At 38.9% G+C, this 24,306-nt stretch overlaps 1 protein-coding gene and 1 pseudogene across 8 annotated transcripts in view; one reads left to right on the top strand and one right to left on the bottom strand.

The window, feature by feature from the left end:
• The window catches only part of LOC126764854 (insulin receptor substrate 1), a 256,071-nt gene that overhangs the window by 70,646 nt on the left and 161,119 nt on the right, over positions 1-24,306 (top strand). The gene's annotated exons all lie outside the window — the stretch shown is intronic.
• LOC126764915 (uncharacterized) lies at positions 22,088-22,661 on the bottom strand (annotated as a pseudogene).

Below are 24,306 nucleotides of genomic sequence, written 5' to 3'. Positions count from 1 at the left end.
TTTCCAATCCCACCAAACACTCAGCCTAACCTTTCGAGGAGTCAATCCTGGCTTTGCGACGATTTGTTGAACTTCACCACGCTTGGACCATGATCTTTTTCGCACATTATTGTCGTATTGGATCCACTTTTCGTCTCCTGTTACCATTCGCTTCAAAAATGGTTCGATTTCATTTCGTTTCAGCAAAGAATCGCAGAAGTTATTTCGGTCCATTAAATTTTTCACAGACAATTCATGTGGTACCCAAACATCGATCTCCTTTTTGTAGCCACCTTTTTTAAATCGTTCATAATTGTTTGATGATGAATGTTAAGTTCCTTAGAGATGTCATGGCTGCTTATGTGACGGTACTGGTCAATCTTTTCCTTAATTTCATCGACTTTTTCAACGATAAGTCGACCAGAGCGAGGTGTATCTTTCACATCGAAATTTCCAGAACGGAAGTGAGCGAACCATTGTTGTGCTACATGAACTGATACTGATACAGTCTCCGTAAACTTCACAAATTTCACTGGAGGGTTACGTTTAAGGTTGGCAAGAGGTGTTTTAATGCGTTGAATATATTTAAGAAAAATTTCTAAATTTATTTATGTAAAATTGTACGAATTGAATAAGTAGTAATCAAAATTGATTTCCATAATCCTTCTTTTTAAAATCTTATGAATTTTCAATTTTATATTCACTTTTTCATACTTTTTTGATATGAAATTTTTCAAAATAATTTGCATGGTCCTTAATGTGTTATTATTAAGTAGTAATTGTGCCAAAGCGCTATGGTTTGCTAGTAAATTATTTTCGAGATCTTTAAAATATAGTAGCTTCTGTATTCATCTACAAAGCGAAATATTGTTATAATATTCAGTGCAATTATATCAGCTTCCATAATCCAGTAGCCTTACATAATTGTGGTTCCTTAAAAGTGGATGTCAATACATGGTTATCTATTGGTAAATCTACTACTATGTAAAAAATTTAAAATGTGAAGGAGTTTTCGATCGAAAATATACATGCAATAATTGATACCGATAATCTACTTTACCATGAGCTTACAATTTTATCGATACGGAAAGAAATTCGTTCGAAAATTTTCGTAAGCATGTTTAGCACTTTCGAAACATTTGCCTCCATCTCTTTTTGAATAGTTATTTTGTTCGCTTTATGTTTTGAATGCCATTGCTTGGTCAGACCTTAAATTTGATAATTCATTTTGTAATTGGGGCAGGGAATAAATTGCGTCAATTGGCGTCTTATTGTTGATGTATTTTGAATACCTTTAAGTCCTTCGGATTTCGGTTTTCGGATCGAAACGGATTCAATGATTAGACCCATTGACCGGTAGTGCAGGAGAACTGGTCAGATTTTCGCATTTCATTGAATATCCAGTATTTTTGATACACTTTCTTTCTCTAGGTCCCGAAAATAAAAAGTGATTTTTTTCTGCAACTTGCCCACTTAGTATCCAACTGAAAACAGTGTTTTGAGCTGGAAGTGTGTTTGAATTTTTTTCAACACATTCAATTATTATTTATTTTATGACGTCGCAGTTGGGTTTGATATATATGTATGCAATAGCTTAGACGATCTAATTGATCATTGGGAGTTCAAGGCCGAGAAAACCTGAATTTTGCTGTGTAGCGTTTGAATTTTTAATCCCATTGTGTAGCATAGTGTCTCAATAAAATTTTTGTTACAATTAAACCCGTGGTTCGTGAATGTGGTGTATTGTTATTAGTTAGGTCGCGTTGAATACTTTTTATGTTACGTATTTTTTTGTTTGCCTTTTCTTGAATTTCGTACTGGGCTGATAAAAAACACTCATTTGTTGTCATGTAGGGCATTTTCTTTTGATGGGAGCGATTACTCCCATTAAAATATCACTTTTTTCTGGTAATACGCCTGACCGAATAGTTATTAGTAAAGGGTCCAAGCAGTCGGTGTGAATATTTTGTGTCGATAGAACCGACAAACAGTTAGAAACAGTAATTTGTAGCTTAATGAATTTTTCACTGCTTTCTTTTAGAATTTTTGACAACTGCATTAGCATCGTTACCTGATTTTATTTTGTCATGATAACAATGGATTTATTGAGATAACACTTCGTTGAGAAGATAATTTCATTTCAGCAAACTATCACGTGTGTCATTAGCCAGTTACCAGTCGAAATGCTCGAATGAGCCATCGAAAATTGTACTCCACGGATAGACCATCTGCGGCCAAAAGTTGAAAGAGAAAATCTTCAAAAAATAAATGCCAAAGAATGATCTTTCGAATGATAATAAACACTCCTCATTAAACTTTAAATTTCTGTGTTTTTTCTTTAAAAACGTAGGGAACCTTGAAATGGATCACCCTTTATTATGGATTATAGACTTACTTAGTTTTATTACTAGTAATACACATTTATTGGCGCAAACTTGGATCATAGCAGGTGGGCTGAAAACTTCGCAGGCTAACAAAAAACATTTTTTTAGATAAGTTTTGATTTTATTATTCAATATAATTATCTTCGAGGCTGACATCGATTATAGCAGTCAGTTTTTATAATATATTTGTCGTAAGCCTAAGTTTCTGTTATATCATAAACTAATAGGGGCTGACTAAAATAGTATGAATTTAAAATTAGTAGTACCATATATATGTATATCAGCCTACAAACTTATTTGCCACCTGACAAACAATTAGTTTTTTTCGCAAATTATAATTAGTTGTTTAATCTCTGCTCGTGTTTTGGTTTTTTCGTTGTAAAATGGAAAATGTAAGTACGTTCACATATAATGATTAAAAACAGCTGACTTATTGCAACATTTCCACCGAGCGCTTATTTAACCCAAGTTGGCATTTTGCGACTTTGCCACAATTATACAAAACGGTGCCCGGAAATTGTAAATATAACGCAAACTATTTAATTGTCCATCAATATATATTTTGTTGCCTTCAAAATAATCCCCCACCAGATAATATACCTATGCCAACGACTTTTTCATTCCTCGAAACACTTTTCATAAACACTTTTTGGGATGTCCAGCTCATTCAACGAATTTTGTTTTATATCTTCCATCGATTGAAAACGGCTACCACTGAGTGGCAATTTCAGTTCGGGGAACAAGAAAAAATCACATGGGGCCAAACCTGGTGAATACCGTAATTGATCGATCGTATTCATTGCGTTTTTGGCTTTAAATTCGACAGTTTTTCGGTTAGTTTTTCCCCTCCGTTCTGATGATTGCAAGTCAAACTTATAAACCCATGACTTATCGGCAAATATTACGCTCTCTATGAATGTGGGATCGGAATTCGCACAATCAAGTATGTCCAAAGAGATCTGTTTACGGTAATCTTTGTTGACAGATCGTACTCACATATAGTAATGCAGGACAGTCCTACCTATTTAGCAAATACATACGTTTTTGTCAGCATGTATAAATGACACATTATATGAGTACCCTTATTATTTTTATTGTCGCGCTATTAAGCAACGAGCTATTGAAAACGTGACCGCCCCTGGTAATTCATGGTGGCTAGCGGTCGAAACTATTTTGAATTTTGGTTATAGAATAATATTTAATGCTGTTAGCAAAAAACCAATTATACCATTTTGACATAGATAGACATAATAGATGTTGTTCTGCACCATCGCAGAATTACCATTAAAGGAACCACATGAAAAAATGGTCCAGTGCAATGCACCAAATGATCTACATCTTATATAAAATGTAAAAAATATAGTAATTGTGGGGGAAATGACACAGCAAACTATAGGGGTTGCCCTGTATATAACGACTTACAAACGAAATTGTCTGTATGAATTTAAGCAAGTCGTAATCACATATAATATTAAATATTCCTCCTAACGATATTATTGAAATCCCTGCCCATATTTTAAAACCAGGTAATTTTATAAATAATGCTACACAAGGGAGCTATACAAACGTGGTGAAAGGCAACACTGCACAAACGCAATTGCCCCAATACCAACTAAATGGAAGCATTGAAAATATGATTCAAGAGACAATCAAAGCACAAAACGAAATGCTGCAAACTTTTTTAAGTAAAAAATGAGAGTTTTGAACATTTGTATATGGAATGCTAACGGTGTTAACCAACATAAATTGGAACTTATTAGGTTTGTGGATGAAAATAATATGGATGTAAAGCTATTGTTAGAAACTCATCTTATGAATAAAAACAATTTCTTTCAACCCGGATTTATAGTCTATGTCACAAACCACCCTGATGAAAAGGCACGGCTGTGGAACAGCAGTGTTGGTAAGAAAACGAATAAATTACTGCGGGGACTTAAACCTGATGGCTATATACTGCCCACCTCGCTTTTGGAACGCTAGGTCATACGAGTAGATTTCTAGTAGGTGGAGATTACAATGCAAAACACATGTATTGGGGCTCACGACTAATTAATCCGAAAGGACGACAGCTGTATCACACTATTATAAATAGGCACAATAAAATTGACATAATATCTCCTGGTAAGCCTACATATTGACCTAGTAAGATAATGCCAGATTTAATTGAAGTTGCTGTAAACAAAAATATAGATAAAACGCATATACCAATTAATACATGTACTTACCGATCTTCTGATCATTCTCCTGTACTAATAAGGCTATGTGAACAACCCATATTCGTTGATCCAAAAGAGGGTCTAACATTGAATCCAAAACAGAATTGCTTAGCTGTCAGAATTGCAAACCAATTCTGATTATCAATGGTGTCACAGAATCTGATTGGATTTTAGTCTTTTCGAACATATGCAAAACCAATATTCGAATCAGCTGTTTACTAATGTGACAAAACTTGCAAATGAATACTTTGGAAGCAATTCTATTAAAGTTTTTAATGAGTTCCGAATTAAAGAAAGATTTTAAGTGATAACATTTATCGAATGAATAAAGATGCATTTGGGTGTTAAATTACGTTTTGTAAATCTTCTTTAAGGGGAGAGCCTGATTTAGAAGCTTCAAAAAATCTCTTTAAACATTATCTTAGAATATGTCCCCAAAGTTATAGATGGGAATTTGAAATATTGTCGATGCTAGAAGGAAAATTGTGACCGAGGGTCTAGCAGATACATATATGAATATGAGTGCTTGGGCAGAAAGAAAAAACTTTGACTCGGTTTTTCATTTTAACGATTTTTCTTAATTGGATGGCAGGACAAAGTTTATTATCTTTGGCATTAAACTATATTCTATTTAAACTAAGAAAAGTTTGTCGAAAAGTTAAGTTTGAACATATGTATGTTTAAACAACGTAAAGTAAAATTGGTTTGGTCAAAAACCACTTTTTTTCAATTTTAAAAAATTTCAGAATCTTACTTTTTTTGAAATATTCTTAGTTTAAACTAGAACATAAGTTATTAACAAATATGAATCTCTTTGAATTTTTTGTTTCCGATAGAAATTTCGACCTGCATACTGCCCGCCGTCCGACAAATGCACATGCGAGATACATAGGGCAATTGCTTCCCTAAGGCAGAATATCAAAGATTTCGTATCCAAAAAGATTTCGGAAGATGTGTAAATATATAACCATAAAACCTAGAAATTTCGCTTTAATCAATTATTTTTTCCCTCCAAAAAAAACTCAAAAAATCGATTTTTTGAAGCCTCTAATGCAGGCTCCCTCCAAAAATATTTTTTTTTCACAAAACTCAATAATTAAGACATTTGGTGTTTCATTCTTATGTTTTCTTCTATAGAAATAAAGATAAATTAATTCGTAACAATAAAATAACTTGATTTCTTAACTTACATTTCAAATCTGTGAGCGACTATCTTCTTGCTTTGTTTCTGATAGCAAAACCGATAAAATTGGTTTCCGTGACACCCAAAACCGATACAAATTTTGTTTCGAATATCAAACCAATAATCAGGGGTGTTGTGGAATCCAAGACAGAATTGCTTAGCTGTCAGAATTGCAAACCAATTCTGATTATCAATGGTGACACAGAATCTGAATGGCTTCTCGTCTTTTCGAACAAACGCAAAACCAACATTCGAACCAGCTCTTTACTAATGTGACAAAACTTGCAAATTAATACATTTGGAGGCAATCCTATTAAAGTTTTTAATGAGTTCCGAATTAAAGAAAGATTTTAAGAGGTAACATTTATAGATGGGAATTCGAAATATTGTTGAAGCTAGAAGGGAAATAGTGACCGAGCGATATATGAGCGCTTGGGCAGAAAGCGAAAACTTTGACTCGGTTTTTTTATTTTTACGATTTTTTTTAATTGGCGGGCAGGTTTGGAAAAAACTAAACGTATGGAATTGGGGCAAAGTAAATTATCTTCTATATAAATTACAAAAATTAAGAAAATTTAAGTTTGAACATATGTTTAAGCAACATAAAGTAACATTTTTTTGGTCAAAAAACACTTTTTAAAAAAACTTAGAATTTTATTTTTTGAAATTTTCCTAGTTTATCTTGAACATAAGTTATTGACAAATCGGAATCTCTTTAAATTTTTTGTTTCCGACAGAAATTGCGACCTGCATACTTTCCGCCGTCCGACAAATGCATACGCGAGATGCATCGGGCAATTGCTTCCCTAAGGCAGAATATCAAAGAATTCGTATCCAAAAAATTTTCGGGTGATGTATAAATTTATAACTATAAACCCTAAAAATTTCGTTTTAATTAATTATTTCTGTCCCTCCCAAAAAAAAAACATCAAGCCTCTAAAGCGGCTCCCCCCCTTAAATATCCGCATTTGGTAAATGTTCACCAGAGCGGCTTTTCCGAAAACGTGCACCAATTTTCACGGGAAATATCTTAAAATACTCGTTTTTAGGTCTACTTTAATATGTTAGGCGCGTGCTTTTAAAAACAATATTACCTTGTGTTTTAATAGAAAAACATCGTATTTCCCGAAATCAAAAATTCACTTTTGCACTTTACACGTCTTTAGATGTTAAAAATATGTTTTCTATCAGTTATATACACATTACTATTGATGTTGTTTAGTTAATTAATGAGAGAAATTGGTTTTTTTTTTTTGTTATTTTTTATAAAAATATAAAAAACTTCACAATCACTTCACTTCAACGAAAATGGCAAGGTTATGTTCAAAATTATGGCATCACTGTTGTAAATTCGAATGGGTTCATGAACTAATCGTTTTCGAATTATCGATACTCTCGATATTCGAGATTGAACAAGAATTGATAAAAATGATAAAAATGAGAAATACATACATAATAGAAAAATTTATAATTCATTATTATTGCAGAAAGAAGAAGAAGTTGGACACAGAAGAATTATGAACGCCGGGGTGTTGGACCACCAGGGTTATTTTTTTCGAGCACTCGTTCATATAACCCTGGTCGGTCTATTTCTATTACGTGTCTCTCATTTTTTCTATTTTTGTTTAGTCTCGAATATCGAGAGTATCGATATTTCGAAACCGATCGCTGCTTGTATCACTAGTACCCAATTGAATTTCGAACAGTGATGCCATTTAAAGCGTAAATATCGTGCAAAATCATAATATTTCTTTTTGTTTTTATTACAAAAAACATAAAAATAGATAACGCGCCATACATATTCGTGAATCGGAATTAAAAACGAATTTTTTAAGACATTTCCCGTGAAAATTGGTGCACGTTTTCGGAAAACCCGCTCTGCTGACATTTACCCCGCATTTTTTCCAAAACTCAATAATTAAAACATTTCGTACTTTATTCTTATGTTTTCTTCTATAGAATTAAAAATAAATCAATTCGTAACAATAAAATAACTCGATTTTTTAACTTACATTTCAAATCTGTGTGCGACTATCTTCTTGCTTTGTTTCTGACAGCAAAACCGATAAAATTGGTTTCTGTGACACTCAAAACCGATACAAATTCTGTTTCGAATATCAAATCAATAATGTCTGAATTCATGACACCTACTGCTTTTTTGATCGGTTTCAATTCTGATTCCGACAACTATCAGATTCCACAACACCCCTGAATATCTGAAATCATGACACCTACTACTTTTTTTGATCGGTTTCAGTTCTGATTCCGACAACTATCAGATTCCACAACACCCCTGATTATTAATATTGAGTATGAAATAAATACAGGAAGAAGAAATACGTAAGCATAAGAGAACTCAATGATGTAAATAATAAAAATAATTTAATCCAAGAAAGTCGCCAAGACATTATAATTCTTAGTTTCGGTTACGATACAATTTCATGGAAAGACTTAACACAGCCGTATTCATACATACCGCCCTGTCTTTCTCATTTTTGGATCATCTGAAACACAAAAACCCAATTTATTCTTAAAAAGTACGTGAATGGTTGTCGTAATTAACGTTTTTTTTTTAATTTTTCCCTATGTTTTTTACATAAATTTTCTCATAACATTGCCAATAAATTATAAAAAACGTAGGGATGATAGCCAGGCGTTTAGTGAACATTTAAAAACAAAAATTAAGCAAATCAATTGAGTAGTTCGACCGGAATCATATTTGCCTGTTTAAAAAAGTGTGTTTTGAGAAAAACAAGTTTTAAGTGTGCACTCCGAGCGCTCCGAACGTCGAGCGGTATTATTATTTTTGGGCCTTTTACGAAACCTTCCAAAAGTAAAGGGGGTTTATACATTAATTCTAAGAGTATAATGGAACAGAAAATGCAAAAAAAAAAAATTTGATAAAAGATTACCCTACTGACTCCTTAACTCTGTATTTATGTCATTTAATATTGTATACGAAGGTATTCGGCAATTTACCTCTAAATGAGACATTTACTGTGTAATAATGGTGGCACACCGTCTAGAGTTCCATATTTCCTAGTGATTTATGTCATTTAATATTGTTTACAAGGGTATTTGGGAATTTATCTCTAACCTAGACCGCCTTCTTTTCTAGATCTAAAAACATTTTTTTTTAGTTGTTTCTCTGCACATCATTGAAGCTCCCAGCGTTGAAATTATTGACCTATTCATTAGCATCTGTTCAATTAATTTCCCGAGAGGTGTCGAGAGGCCCAAATCTTTGAGGGCACTCAATATGGTCTTAGGTTAGGTGTTATTAAAGGAGGCTTCTATGGCTAGGAAAGCTACGACGGTGTGTTCTTTTACCTTCATACATTTTTCAACCTCTGCTACCACTGAGCTTTCTGCTGTTTCTGTGTTTCTCGACTTTGGCATTCGGTTTTCCGAAACTGGGTGGTCTTCATCATCGGCATCCGACTTGTAAATTGTTATACTCAATTTTGTGGATCCATAATTGAGCTCCCGCCTTTTTTCGACACAGGCTCGATGGATTCCTTCGTTAGCAACAGCAGAATCTGCATTGTGACCCTTTTGGTCTCGATACCAGATTCTACTACGGCGTCCAAGCGTTCGGCCAATCTATCTATGGTCGTTCCAAGCAATCATTTTGGTTTGTGCCTGGTACCAGACAGTATCGGTGCATGACGGTGTCGGACCTAGATTGCAAAGTAGCACCTCCAGCGCCAAGTTTGTCAGCGCAGCTTGCACCCAATTACTTTTTTATTTCGGGATCTCTCTCATTTAGAAAACTAATGATAATGTGGTTTATCGGGTGTGTCACCCTTTGTCTTCTACCTTTTGGATGTCGGTTTAAACTCTTCAGCTGAGCTCTGTCTTTTGACTGCTACTCATGCCGGTTCAAGCTTAAAGTTGGAAAGAACCGCTTTCGCGCAATCAATGGAGTCCAGGTGTTCCTTTATTAGCTTCTCACTGGTTGACGGTTGCAGTTGCCTACCCTTCTCAACGGGGAGGCAGCACGATGTTTTTCCGCGTACTTGGCTTTCGCGGAATTATTGACCTTTAAAATAGGCCATACTTTGGGAGGTGCACTACTGGCAACTTTGCTTTTGGAATCTCGTTTCCCTCCCTTTTTTGTAGCAATACATTGGCCACTGGATTCGGTTTCGGTTGCCGCTAGTATTGTTGCCTTCTTGGAGCTAGGGTTAGCCTCAGCTCCTTTTGCCACGAGATGAGCTCCTGGTTTGGTGCCGCCAAACATTCGACCTTGTTATGAATACTGCTCGCTTATGTGAGCAACTAGCTTCTTCCGGTTTTTTTTCAGGACATCAGGACACTTTTTGTTCCTTATTGTTTTTATATCCTTGCAACAAGTTACCACAAAATATAATAGTTTTGTTCACCTAACGGGTGCTGGTATCACCTAATATTTTAGATATATAAAATAGATATAGAGTTATATATACATATTAGGGTGTTTTTTTAACTATACATTTTTTCCAATCCCATCACGAAATTTTACCTAAAAAAAATACCCTAAAAAATCCCTGGAAATGTTGGCCCTTAATATTAACATTAAGAACTGAACCAAGGCATGTAAAAATTTTAAAAATTATTAAAAATTTTACATGCCTACAGCTCAGAGGTATTTTATGGCATTTTCATAGATTTTTTTATTACATACCATCTATGAAAATTCTATAAAGCCTTACTCAAAAAGCTGAATATCTCGAGAAGTATTAATGATAGCGGTTTTGACCTCGGATCTTGTTTGTAGCAAATAAAATTTCTTACAAGCTTGTATATAATATTATATTCAAAAAAATGCGAATTTCGTGGAAAAGTCAGGTTTAGAGCCCCGTACTACCTCGCCGGTGTGAGTTACGACTTTGTTGCACTGGGCAACATCGAGATATATTTCGTGGAAAAGTCAGGTTTGGAGCACCGTACCACCTCGCCGGTGTGAGTTACGACTTTGTTCCACATATCGAGATATATTAAAAAAAAATGCGAATTTCGTGGAAAAGTCAGGTTTAGAGCCCCGTATTACCTCGCCGGTGTGAGTTTCGACTTTGTCGCGATGGGCACTTTTGTAGAGTGTTCAATTCTGAGGAATATGTATCTAAGGTCAAAGCGATGCCATAAAATGCCTCTGAGCTATAGAAATTTAAAGATAAAAAATCACGATTGTCCTGTATTTTCTATGGAAAATTTTTACATGCCTTGGTCCAGTCCTTAATGTTAATACGTAGGTTGCTATATATATTTCTGGCCTAATAATGTAAATAGTCATATTTATCAACGAAAATGTTTGTTTTTTGGCCGATTGCTGTTTTGTTTCGGGCTCATACGCATAGATCCATGATTCGTCACCTGTGACGATCTTATAAACGTCTTTTGAAGCACCGCGATCGTATTTTTTCAGCATTTCTTTACACCAATCCACACGAGCCTTTTTTTGAGTGATTGTCAAATTGTGCGGGATCCAACGAGAACAAACCTTTTTTACGAGCGAGCGTCGGCCACGATTGAATTCGTTGTACCAGTTTTTCACAGTGCTATAGGATGGTGCTTCATAGCCATACAAAGATTTTAGTACATCGATGTACTCTTGTCGTGATAAACCACGTCGAAAGTTGTGAAAAACGATCGCACGAAAATGTCCATTTTTTGGCCGAGATGAATTTTTTAATTCCCTGTAAATAAAACAATTCACGATTAAATGACAAAACGTTCTGAGTGATGTTATGCTAAAAAATGTCAAACTTTCCAATGGAAATGTCAGATTGCAACTGGCAACACTTAGTGTTGCCCTAGGCCAGAATATATATAGCAGCCCTCGTAGTGTGGGTCGAAATTTTCAGGGAATATTTGTAGGGTCTTTCCAAGGAAATTTCAGGATGGGATTGAAAAAAATCAATAGTTCAAAAAAAAATAATAAAAAACACCCTAATACATATATACTAAAAAGAGAGTCGAGACCAAAAAAATCGCGCCAAAGTCGCTTAAAAATCAAGGTCATGTTGACTGTTTTCTTCGATTACACTGGGGAACAATGTGAAACAAAATTTTTGTTGCTTTCGATTTTACAGCTGTTTTAGAGTTATTTAGGCATGTTAAATTCAAATTCGAAGTCAGTTTTCTTCTATCACGTCAAGTTTTTTTGCTACAGCTTATAGTAATGAGACCACTCCCTGCAGTGTGCTGCTTAGATCATAAAACGGGGTACGCTCTTCTATAGACGGAAGTTTAATTTTTTTTATTTGGAATAAGTGAATATCGCTGTAGGAGAATAACAGCAGGTTCATGCTTGTGACGACAATCGTCTAGACGGTAGTTGGGACATGTATGAACCTGTCGTTGGTGACCTATGAACGTTATGCGTCGTTTGCGTAACGCTATCCGCCTAAAAAGGCCGGAATTGTGGAAAGACATTTCTTGGTTTTTACACCACGATAATGCACCATCCCACACTGCCCTCGTAATTCGTGATCATTTCGCCAAAAACTCAACCCATATCGTTCCACAACCACCATTGCATTTGCCGTGCGACTTCTGGCTGTTCACCAAGCTCAAAAGACCGCTCCGGGGACACCGTTTTTATACGATAGGGGAGATTCAAGCCGCAGCGAAGACGGAACTGAAGGCCATCCCGGAAAGTGACTACACCCAGTGTTTCGAAGATGGGAAAATCCGTTATCATAAGTGCATTGCATCGGGGGGAGATTACTTTGAGGGGGATGAAATTGATTTGGAAGAATAAATAAAGAATTTTCAAAATAAATACAATGTCACCTTATTTTTTGGGCACAGTAGTATATTTGTGCCCAAAATGGACAAAATCGGGCGAAAAATTGCCTTGGTCTCAATATAACTGACATTCAATAGTTCCGGTTGACTTCACTCTATATTTATGTTTATATTTATATATTATAGTTCTCAAATAAACCTGAGCAATGACAAATATTAATGCAATGAAATAGTATATCTTTCGCTGACGGAATGTAAAATATAGTAACAACACTAAGGAAGTATATGACCGTCAAAATAAGTTGATTGCAGTCTTCCGTATTTACCGTTTCGTTGAACAGTGAAGTTGAGAGGATATCAAATGTTCGGTTACACCCGAACTTAGCTCTTCATTGCTTTTTTATCAATTGTCATCAATATCACCACAACTTCATATTAAAAAACGGTTTATATGTATATTTGTGGCAGTGTAATACGCGAACACACCTAACAGCCAAGGGCAGCACCATCAATTCGATGGTTTGACAGCACTCATTAATTTATCTACACCGCAGTTAGCAGAACTGTCATTATTCTTTCATTCTCATTTTTCTGCGCATTCTTACAGAGATCACACCACTTTTATTCTTTTACGCATATTCATCAACACGCTACTTTCCGAATAAAAGTATTAGTATAGGGAAAAGTTGAAACACGTGTTTTAATCAAGGCAAGGAAAAGCCAACAGAATCGGAAGCAACCTTAAGCTGACGACCATAAAACCCACATACTGGTGACCTCGACGAAGCGGCAGAACATACTGGCTACCCCCACATGTGAGAAATCTTTCGAAAATAAAAATATGCCCAACGACGAGCAAGAGACACCGGCTCCAGAGCAACAGGCACCAATGCGGGTGGACACGCTGGACCAAGGGAAAGTTAAGCTCCCAGATTTCGTTGAGGAACATACCGACCTATGGTTCTGGCAAGTCGAGGCGGCATTTGAAGCGGCAGGTTTCGTGTCCGACAAAAAAACGATACTATACCTTAATTGGACAACTGCCTACGCGCGTTATGTACAAACTAGCTGATTTCCGTACCAATCCACCAGCACGCAACGAAATGTACGAAAACCTCAAAGCTCGAATCATTAACGAATTTGCCGATAGCATACAAACCAAACTAACAAAACTCCTCAGCGACTTATCACTCGGTGACCGCAAACCGTCACAGTTGTTAGCCGAAATGGGGACAAGGGCCGCAGCTACACCGTTTACAGACGAGCTCCTAAAGCAGTTATGGCTCCGGAATCTGCCTGAACAAATACGCGCAATTCTATCCGCAGACGCGCACATAACACTGGTCAACGCAGCAACGATGGCCGATCGTATCATGGAGGCTAACCCTCAGCAGTAAACACACACCCACAGCAAAGCGCCGGCAATGAACCTGCACGTCAAGCAATTATAGAAATGCAACGCCAGATCAATGCTCTCTCACGGGATCTCCGAGACATCAAATGGCCACGCCGCGACAACCAACGAAGACCAACACCTACACGATCGGGTTCACGAAGTCGCGAACACCACGACACATGCTGGTATCATTACAAATACGGGACGAGCGCTCGTAAGTGCAGGCCACCATGCAAGTTTGACCGTACAGCCGGCAGCACACAGGAGGACTCAAAAAACTGTACCCCGAGCTCAAGCCATGGGAGGCGCTTGCCAGCTCGGCCACGGCAACAACAACCTCCGCCTTTTCATTAAAAACGTTCACGACAATCAACATTTCCTCATCGACACCGGAGCAGATATATCGGTGATACCAGCAACCGCAACAAACAACACTCATAAACCGACGATTACCCAGTCAATTTACGCGGCGAATGGAACGCCAATATAAACATTCGGACAGAAAACTGTGAAACTAAATTTCGCATAGCCGACGTAAAATCGCCAATTATCGGCGCGGATTTCCTAACGCACTACGACCTGCTAGTAGACTTAAAAACAAATTACTAATCGATAAAACGACGAGATTACATACCTACGGTATAACGCGAGCTACAGCTACCACTGGCATTAAACTTGTTACCGGTACAAACAAATACACAGAATTACTCTCAGAATTTAAGGAACTATTCGCACCGTCACATAATAAACGCATTGCCAAAACTGCAACGTTCCACCACATCGTCACGAGCGATCCACCAGTGAACGCAAAACCACGTCGCCTCACACCCGAAAAACTAAAAGCCGCCAAAGCGGAATTCGAATACCTGATGGCGAAGGGTATTTGCCAGCCGTCAAAAAGTCAATGGGCTTCGCCACTTCATATGGCCCATAAAAGGATAATACCTGGAGACCGTGCGGGGATTATAGGGCACTAAACGCCGTCACCGAAAAGGACAGGTACCCCATTCCAAATATCCAGACATTTCATCAAGTATTTGCGGGCAAAAGCATATTTTCAACTATCGACCTAGAAAGGGCGTACCACCAGATACCCATGCATCCCGATGATATCGGAAAAACGGACATAACAACTCCGTTCGGCTTATTCGAATTTCGATACATGACATTTGGGTTATGCAACGCGGGCCAAACATTTCAACGACACATCGACAGTGTGTTTCGAGGATTAGACTTTGTCGTACCATACCTAGACGACATCTGCATCGCGTCTTGCACCGAAGCTCAACATAAGCAACACCTTCGAATTGTGTTCGAGCGTTTAAAGCAGAACGGCTTAACCGTTAACGGCAATAAATGTGTTTTTGGTCAGTCAAACGTGAGGTATCTCGGTCATTTAGTCACACCCAACGGTATTTGCCACTGCCAGAAAAAGTAGAGGCAATAAACGCTTACACGGAACCAACCATCGCAAAGGACCTACGACGTTTCATAGCAATTATCAACTTCTACCGAAGATTTATACCCGGCGCTGCACATACTCAAGATATCCAGCAAGCGCTTATTCCGGGCAACATCAAAAACAACAAACGCAAAATTCAGTGGACCGAAGAGTCGCGAAAAGCATTCAACGATTTTAAACTAAAATTAGCCAATGTAAGCCTGCTCGCGCATCCGCAAGAAAACGCACAACTCACACTATCAGTCGATGCATCAGACAACTGTATCGGAGGCGTGCTGCACCAAATAAAAAACGACGAGGCGCAGCCCCTAGGATTTTTTCCCGCAAGTTAACGACATCTCAACGTAATTGGTGTACATACTCAAGAGAGCTTTTCCCCGTATATAAAAGCGTTAAATACTTCGCCGACCAACTCGAAGGTAGATGTTGCTCGATCTACACCAACCACAAACCAATCACTTTCGCCTTTAAACAGAAACCTGAAAAGGCAGAGCCACGACACCTCCGATACTTGCATTACGCAAGCCAATTTACGACTGATATACGTTACGTAAAGGGTAAAGAAAACACAGTACCCGATTTCCTTTCACGCATCAATGTAATGCAACGCGAAAATCGACTACGAGGTCATTGCGGCAGAACAGAATGCGGACAGTGAACTGAAATCCATTCTTCAAGGAAACGACCGCTACAGCATAATTTTGATTAAGATGCCCGTGCTCAATTCAGCACAACAGATATATTGCCATATCTCAAACAACAAATGCAAACCTTACATTCCGAAGTCACGTCGCAAAACAATTTTTAACGCTACACACGACATTGCACATCCTGGTATTCGAGCGACTACCCGACTCATCAAACAAAGATTCGGCTGGCCTAACATTCACCAGGACGTTGCAACCTGGGCAAGGCAGTGCATACCATGCCAAAAATCGAAAATTAAGCGGCATAATAAGACCACACCCGGACGGTACGATACCACAGAGTCACGTTTCGACCATATTAACATCGACATAGTCGGCCCACTACCGCCTTCAAACGATTACCGATACCTACTAACGATCGTCGACAGATTTACGCGATGGCCAGAAGCAGCACCTATCAAAAACATAATGGTTGAAACTGTCGCCACCACACTCATCAAAACCTGGATCGCGCGATTTGGTGTGCCTTCTAAAATTACAACGGACCAGGGGCGACAATTTGAATGTCAAGTTTTTAAGCAGCTCAACGAAAGACTAGGTATACGTCACCTCCGCACAACCGAATATCATGCCCAAGCCAACGGTTTAGTGGAGCGTTTTCATCGTACACTAAAAGCAGCACTAAAATGTAAAGATCGGCGAAACTGGGCAATCCAGTTACCGCTCATCATGCTTGGACTTCGATCGACATTTAAAGAGGACATACAGGTAACACCGGCGGAACTAGTTTACGGAAAAAGCTTGCGACTACCAGCAGAATTTTTTACCGAACCGAAGCCGTACCAAAACGAAGAATGTACGCAAGTTTTCGTGCGAAACGACGCAATTGGACCACCACTGCAGCAGCCGTATGACGGACCATTCGCAGTAATAAAACGTCATCCGAAATATTTCACGCTGGACATCCGAAACAAATTTAGAAAAATTTCAATCGACAGGCTGAAAGCGGCATTTACCGACGACAACAACATTATCGACGAGAACGCAGGGCCTACTCCAGCTGAGATCAGCGACCCTCAAGTAAAAACCACAATTCGCCTGGGAAGAAAAGTTCGATTCCCTAAACGTCTGTGTCTGTAAGCACACACAGATTGAAAGGGGGTCTGGTTGTGGCAGTGTAGTACGCGAACACACCTAACACCCAAGGGCAGCACCATCAATTCGATGGTTTGACAGCACTCATTAATATATCTACACCGCAGTTAGCAGAACTGTCATTATTCTTTCATTCTCATTTTTCTGCGCTTTCTTACAGAGATCACACCACTTTTATTCTTTTACGCATATTCATCAACACGCCACTTTCCGAATAAAAGTATTAGTATAGGAAAAAGTTGAAACACGTGTTTCAACAGGAATTTCAAGTAAAACTTGGCGTTGACGGTTTGTCCAAGAGGAACAAATCCATGGTGGATGATGCCTTTGATGTGAAAAAAGGCAATGAGCATCGTTTTCACTATGGATTTGGTCATTCATCAGCGACCTCTTCCCGGTCCTCCGAAAAGGCCTGGTGCTACCGAAACACACCAGTTCTTGCTAAAGCAACATCTGGGTAAGCTTGCCTGATCATATCAAAAGTCTCTGGCGCAGATTTACCGAGTTTTACATATAATTTACTCGCATACCTCTGCTCTAACGAACGCTGCATTTTTGGCTTGCACCACTCATAGAAACACGTCGCGCGAAAATGTTTGTCCTGATTCTCCAGGTGCTCGGAGACAACTGACCAGCCGCTCGTTCGTTAGCTAAAAACGCTCTCTACCGAATCTAGTCGGTGCGCAAAATCCGAAGTACTTATTACCGGAAAAACCCTGTATACCGTGACAATTTGTTTTGTTATTTCCATCTCTATTTCCGCCATGAGTTTTGGAAAAGATCTCGACAACATATCTCCCAACTGCAACAGGGACGAACTTTCACTAGTCCGTCCCCGCTATCGTCGCGATACTGTGGTATTTACATATTACCAGTCCGCAACCTCGGGGAGGGTTCAACAAAGAATTTTTGCCGACAAATATAATATATTAAACTGTCAGCCAATTTCTGCACAGCTGTTCACGAAAAAAAATTATTAATTGACAGTATTTTCCAAAAAATAAAAAATACTGGCTCAGTATTCGGGCTGCATTACCATCCACAAATGTAGATGTTGACGAAAGTAATTTTCAGATGGGGCAGTTGTTGCTAGACGATCTGAAGTATGTTAAATCAATCACTGCCGTTGTTGATATCCCTACGATGCCAGATGCACATAATTTTCGTTTCACTGATTATTCTTCAGCTTAAAAAGTATTATGTTATTGCGCGAACAAGTAGGGTATTCTCGATATACGAAAAATATGGCAAAAAGTATCCCACTATTTTCTCACAATAATACAAGTTTTTTCGGTCAACATTACTGTCAGTATATAATCAAAATAATTTTTCACTTTTTAGTTTGAAAAAAGGGTGTTTTTTAACTATACATACATATATGTATATGTCTTTTTAATGTTTTAGTTTAGTGTGTCATAAAAACATGTCTTTTAAACCATATACAAGTATATATGTGATAATTCAGGAGGTGGAACATGGTGTGGCTCGTTCCGCGGTTGTGGTTGGCCGTGGGAAAATGCACGGCTCAAATGATTCCACACGAGACAATCAATAAAGAATAAAATCTTTCTTATAATAAATATATTTTAATTTCAATAATTTTGAATCACACTTAACACGTCTGGATCGGACGAGGTGTCGTAAAAGAAGAAATAGCGCAACTTTTTACCAACTAATATTTTGTTGCATTCGAAATAAAACTTCGAAGAAGCGATCGTTTTCCCGACACAGACGTGGCAACATTCTGCCCGCTTTGCAGTATTACTGCAACTGCAGTTTACAATTAATTACTTAAAACTATCTTGCGACTGGCTCCTGTATTTCCTCTGGTAAGCGGTGCTTTGTTTCGGACGGCGACCGCCTCTCCCACGTTTTCTTTGCAGATGGAGTGGCCGACGAGACGAATCGAGTTTGGTTCGGTCTGGGAAATGCCGCTGAGATGAATCGAGTCTCAGTCGGTCATTACCATGCCGCCAATCTGCGTAGAAGTCCCCACATTCCGAGATCGGCGAGACGACTTGAGTCTAACTCGATCCTTGGTAGGTGGTAAATGTGAGAGGCGTCGGCAGTCAGTGCACTTCATTGTGCCGATATTATACGACGAGGGATATTATATATCCCAGCGTCGTATTTTGGGCGATGAGTTGTCCCACTGCCGCTGGTTGTAACCTTGGCAGTATGTGCCGGGAATAGATGTCCGCTCCCAAATATTACCTCGACTGGCGCTGACTTGTAGAAATCTTGTAGAATCGAAATCGGACGCTTACGGGGATTTCTGATTGTCCACCATGATTGTCCCGAAACATAAGATTGCACGCTCGGCTGTCCTCACGTGCTTGTGTCCGAAGTCGCAATTGTGAAATCGTGGAGGCGAGGATAATAGTGAATGGACTGATGGTTATGAACCTGGTTACAGTGCGTACCTTTATTAAGGCGGTCAATGACAGCGCCATTCTTTGATGCCAAGGTAGTATTGCGTGCCTATAATTGATGATAGGGCGTGCATCTGCTTGACCTCGAGGGTCTCGTCCCCACCTTCCCTTCGGATGGGGTAGCCGGCGGGACGAATTGAGTTCCGCTGGATCCGGGCAATGTCGCGGAGACGAATCGAATCTCAGTCGGTCGCTACCATGTCATGCAGCCAATCCGAATAGAATTTATCAGCACGAGTCTGGCTCGATCTTGGGCGTGTGGTATCCGTTGGTCAGTGCTTTTCCTTGATTGCGCGACTGATGACGTCGGTTGACACGGTTGAGAGGGGATCGAATCGATCGATCTTCCATTTTCACTGCCTCTTGCTCGACTTACTTTGCACTTGTTAATTCAACAACATCCTCGGCTGATTTTTCGGCGTCTGAACTGATGCCATGAAGCATTGTATGGGGTGAGCTGCCGCAACGTTTACAGCGTATTACATTGTCGCATTCATCCATTGAGTGGTTCGGGGCGAGCCAGTTGCTACAATAGCGGTGAATCAATGTTGTCCTCAGCCTAATTTCTGGGGACATCTGACAAAACTTTGGGCACCTGCGAAGAAGATGACTGTCTATGCATACTGGACAATTGTTGGTAGTCATTTCGAATAATTTCCTAAATGAGAAGGAAGATTATTAAGGTGTTAATGTATAGATTAAAATTAATCTTTGTGATAGGCCTAGAAATTAAGCCGCGTTGAGTTTGGATGCCTACAACCCGAACTGTTTGGTCCAACACTGGATATATTTTGATGATCCTGCCTAATCTCCACTCATTTCGAGGTAAATTTTCATCACGAACTATCACTAAGTCGTTGACTTGGACGTTCTGTTGGGGATGTTTCCATTTCTTGGATTTCCGAAGTTTCTTTAAGTATTCGGTCTTCCATATCTGACAAAAGTGCTGACTTAGGGACTTTAATTTTTGCCAACGGTTAACTACTGATAGCGGGCTTTCAGTGATTTCTGGTTCTGCCGTTGTTAGCAGGGGAGCACCGACCAGGAAATGGCCTTGTGTTAACGGAGTGAAGTCATTGATGTCATCCGTCATAGAACTGATGAGCCGAGAGTTTAGACAGGATTCTATTCGAGTTACCAGCGTAGAAAGTTCCTCGAATGTCCACTTCATGGATCCTGACAATTTTTTGAAATGAATTTTAAAACTTTTCACTCCTGCCTCCCATAGCCCTCAAGAAGGCTTTGAAATATTTCTGAATTTCTTTCGATGCTCCCTCGAAGCTAGTGCCATTGTCCGATTCGGGCAGCTACGACGTGATACGAATCTTGTGAGAGCACTCATGAATGCGGCCGTAGATATCTTACTAGTGGCTTCAAGATGTTGAAAAGCAAACAAAAACGCATTCATATCCCTTTGTTATCAGGCAATCTCGGCCTGTAAAATTTTTGATTTCGAATGGACCAGTGAAATCTACTCCGGTTGACTCAAAGGGCCTTGTGGGATTTGTTCGTGGCGCGGAATATGATGCCATAAGTTGTGTTTGCTCTCGTATTTCATATAAAACGCAGATCTTACAGTTATGTATCACTGTGCGAATTAGGTTCCCGTGAAGGGAAGTAAAATTAATAAATTTTACCAATAATTGACAGTTGTATGGTAGTATAATTGGGTGCCGAGAGTTTAGACAGGATTCTATTCGAGTTACCAGCGTAGAAAGTTCCTCGAATGTCCACTTCATGGATCCTGACAATTTTTTGAAATGAATTTTAAAACTTTTCACTCCTGCCTCCCATAGCCCTCAAGAAGGCTTTGAAATATTTCTGAATTTCTTTCGATGCTCCCTCGAAGCTAGTGCCATTGTCCGATTCGGGCAGCTACGACGTGATACGAATCTTGTGAGAGCACTCATGAATGCGGCCGTAGATATCTTACTAGTGGCTTCAAGATGTTGAAAAGCAAACAAAAACGCATTCATATCCCTTTGTTATCAGGCAATCTCGGCCTGTAAAATTTTTGATTTCGAATGGACCAGTGAAATCTACTCCGGTTGACTCAAAGGGCCTTGTGGGATTTGTTCGTGGCGCGGAATATGATGCCATAAGTTGTGTTTGCTCTCGTATTTCATATAAAACGCAGATCTTACAGTTATGTATCACTGTGCGAATTAGGTTCCCGTGAAGGGAAGTAAAATTAATAAATTTTACCAATAATTGACAGTTGTATGGTAGTATAATTGGGTGCTGCTTATCGAAGCTGAGGGAGGGTTGGTTAAGGGTCCTCCTACTCTTATAACTCCGTTATCATCAACAAAGGGATTTAACGATAGAATCGAAGATTTATTATTGATGGAAAGGTTTTTAGTTAAATCTGAGTACTCAGAAGCAAAATGTGCCTTCTGAGTTAACTGAATAAGTCTGTGTTTGACAAATTTAACTTCATCAGATGTGAGCGTTGCAGGTGGTGTAGGGGTTTTGTAATCGGGATGGATTCTGTTGTAGAATATGAAGACTCGAGAATTTACTTGGAGTGCTCTTGAAAATTCGGAAAAACTTTCCGAAACATCTTCTGTCCTAATAACTGATGCATGATGCACACGAATGCTCTTGGCCTCCAGAGTGGTATCAACGTCTACTGCAGAACCACTTGGATGGTGAAAGTTTTAACCACTTAGGACCACACCACCAAAGATCGTTGGTTGCAAATCTTGATGGGAGACTCCTCTGCTAGCCAGGTCGGCAGGATTATCTTCGGAGTTGACATGCCTCCAGTTTTAAATTTCAGTATGCTCGCAAATTTTTGATATTCGATTCGCAGCGAATGTCAACCAAGACCACGGCGGCTGGCGTAGCCATGCCAGAACGATGGTGTAGTCAGTCCATAATATATTTTCTGTTTCAAAAAAGCACCAGATAATTCTAATCTGGGTATTGAGATGGTTTTATCAGAAGCGCCCTTTGTTTTTGTTAAAAGCAAGCCCTTTTTAATCTCGCGATCGTTCACTTGCACGCGCCTTTTCTGAGGCATCACAGAATCCATGGAACTGTACTTGACAGTTCGGTGTATAACATACCCATTGCAGGATCCTGACAAAGTTTATATGTGGGTAATTTTTAAAAAATGTCTTCCACTGCTTAAGAGTTTTTTGGGTCAAAGCGTCGTCCCAATCGGTGTTTTTCAACCAATTTTCCTGCATTAAAATTTTAGCAACGATGATTACTGAACTAAACCATCCTGCTGGGCGAACAATTTAGCTATCATGGACAAAACTTCTCTTTTAGTGAAAGAGTCTTTGTTGTCTAGAGGCTTAGTGGAAAAGTAAAATTGTCCGATCTCTCATTCCATCGAATTCCCAATGTTTTGGCTTCGCTACTGCTGTCGAATTCCAGGAAATCTGTGGTCAAAAGATGATCGTTAGGTATGAATCAGAATTTTCTTGCTGTTTGATGTCCTCTTTCTTAATAAGAAGCCGGTTGAGGCTAATAGTTTAATCAGCTGGTTAATTGCGGTGGAGATTTCATGAGCACCAGATAATACGTCGTCTACGTAGGCATTAGCTTTTATTATTTTCGCAGATAAAGGGAACGTTGATTTTGAGTCTTCGAAAAATTGTTTTTTTTAGGTATTTCTTCTAGCTCCCAGAATTTGGATAGCTAGATACCTCGTTGAAATATGTGACGTAAATCGTTTTATTCTTCGTTTCTTCGGAGGGAATGAAATCTGTTAAAATCCAGCCGAACACTGTATGTTGTGCAATGAGGGAACCAAAGATCTTCAATTTTTTAGTATGATTTTCGAGTAGTGATCCCCTCCGATCACCATGTCAACCTTTTGGCTCATATAGAAATTATTATCCGCTAAGGGGATATTGGATAACAGTTTGACAATTGAAGGATTAGTTGATATGTATAGAAGCAGTCCAGTCAATTTTGGCAGTAGCAACTGGTTTAAACTTTTGTTACGGATCGGGCATACCGATTAAAATAGTCCCGGTACAGTATTATTCAATCCTGAAACTCGCGCGCTAACCTTTCTGCTTGTCAGATTTAAGCGTTTTTGCAGACTGTTTATTACGAAGGTTCCTTCAGATCCCGAATCGATCTGGGCTCTGACAGTGAAGGTGCTCCCGTTGAGACATATGGCCACCATGGCTGTACCTAAGAGCTTGCTTCGACTGGTGGGTACATTTGATACATTGGCCTGAATAGAGGCCACATGGGATTTAGTGAAAATCTCAGTAGTGTCTGTGCTGTCGAATATTTGAGCTATTTCCTCACTCTGAGCCCGGTGAATCATGGAGTGATGTCTCTGTTTACAATTTTTTGGCTTCATGTGAGTCCGGTAAACAGCTAGGCAGACGTTGAGTTTTCTGACAGCATTTAACCGTGCGTTAGGCTGCATCTCAATGTATCTTTGACAAGTTTTCAAAATGTGCGATTGAGATGAGCACAGTTTACATTTAAGATTGTTTGTCTTTTCGTGATGGGAATTGATGAGGTTGGATTCAATCCTTGATTGTAAGGTTGGTATTCGACCTTCAACATTAGCCGACTTAATCTTGGCCTGAGTACCCAACTCGCCTTTGATGTTTGATACTCTCTAGCGTTTAACCCGTTTGGTTAGAAACTTGTCTAATTAAACCCATTTTGGGATCTCTGAATCCGAATCCATAGATTGTTCCCAAAGCGACAGTGTATAGTCAGGCAGTCGGATAAAACACAA

Source organism: Bactrocera neohumeralis, unplaced genomic scaffold (assembly GCF_024586455.1).
Source record: "Bactrocera neohumeralis isolate Rockhampton unplaced genomic scaffold, APGP_CSIRO_Bneo_wtdbg2-racon-allhic-juicebox.fasta_v2 cluster10, whole genome shotgun sequence".
NCBI classification, from domain to species: Eukaryota; Metazoa; Arthropoda; class Insecta; order Diptera; family Tephritidae; genus Bactrocera; species Bactrocera neohumeralis.
Note: the sequence above shows the minus strand (reverse complement) of the source record. Positions and strands in the feature narration are given on the sequence as shown.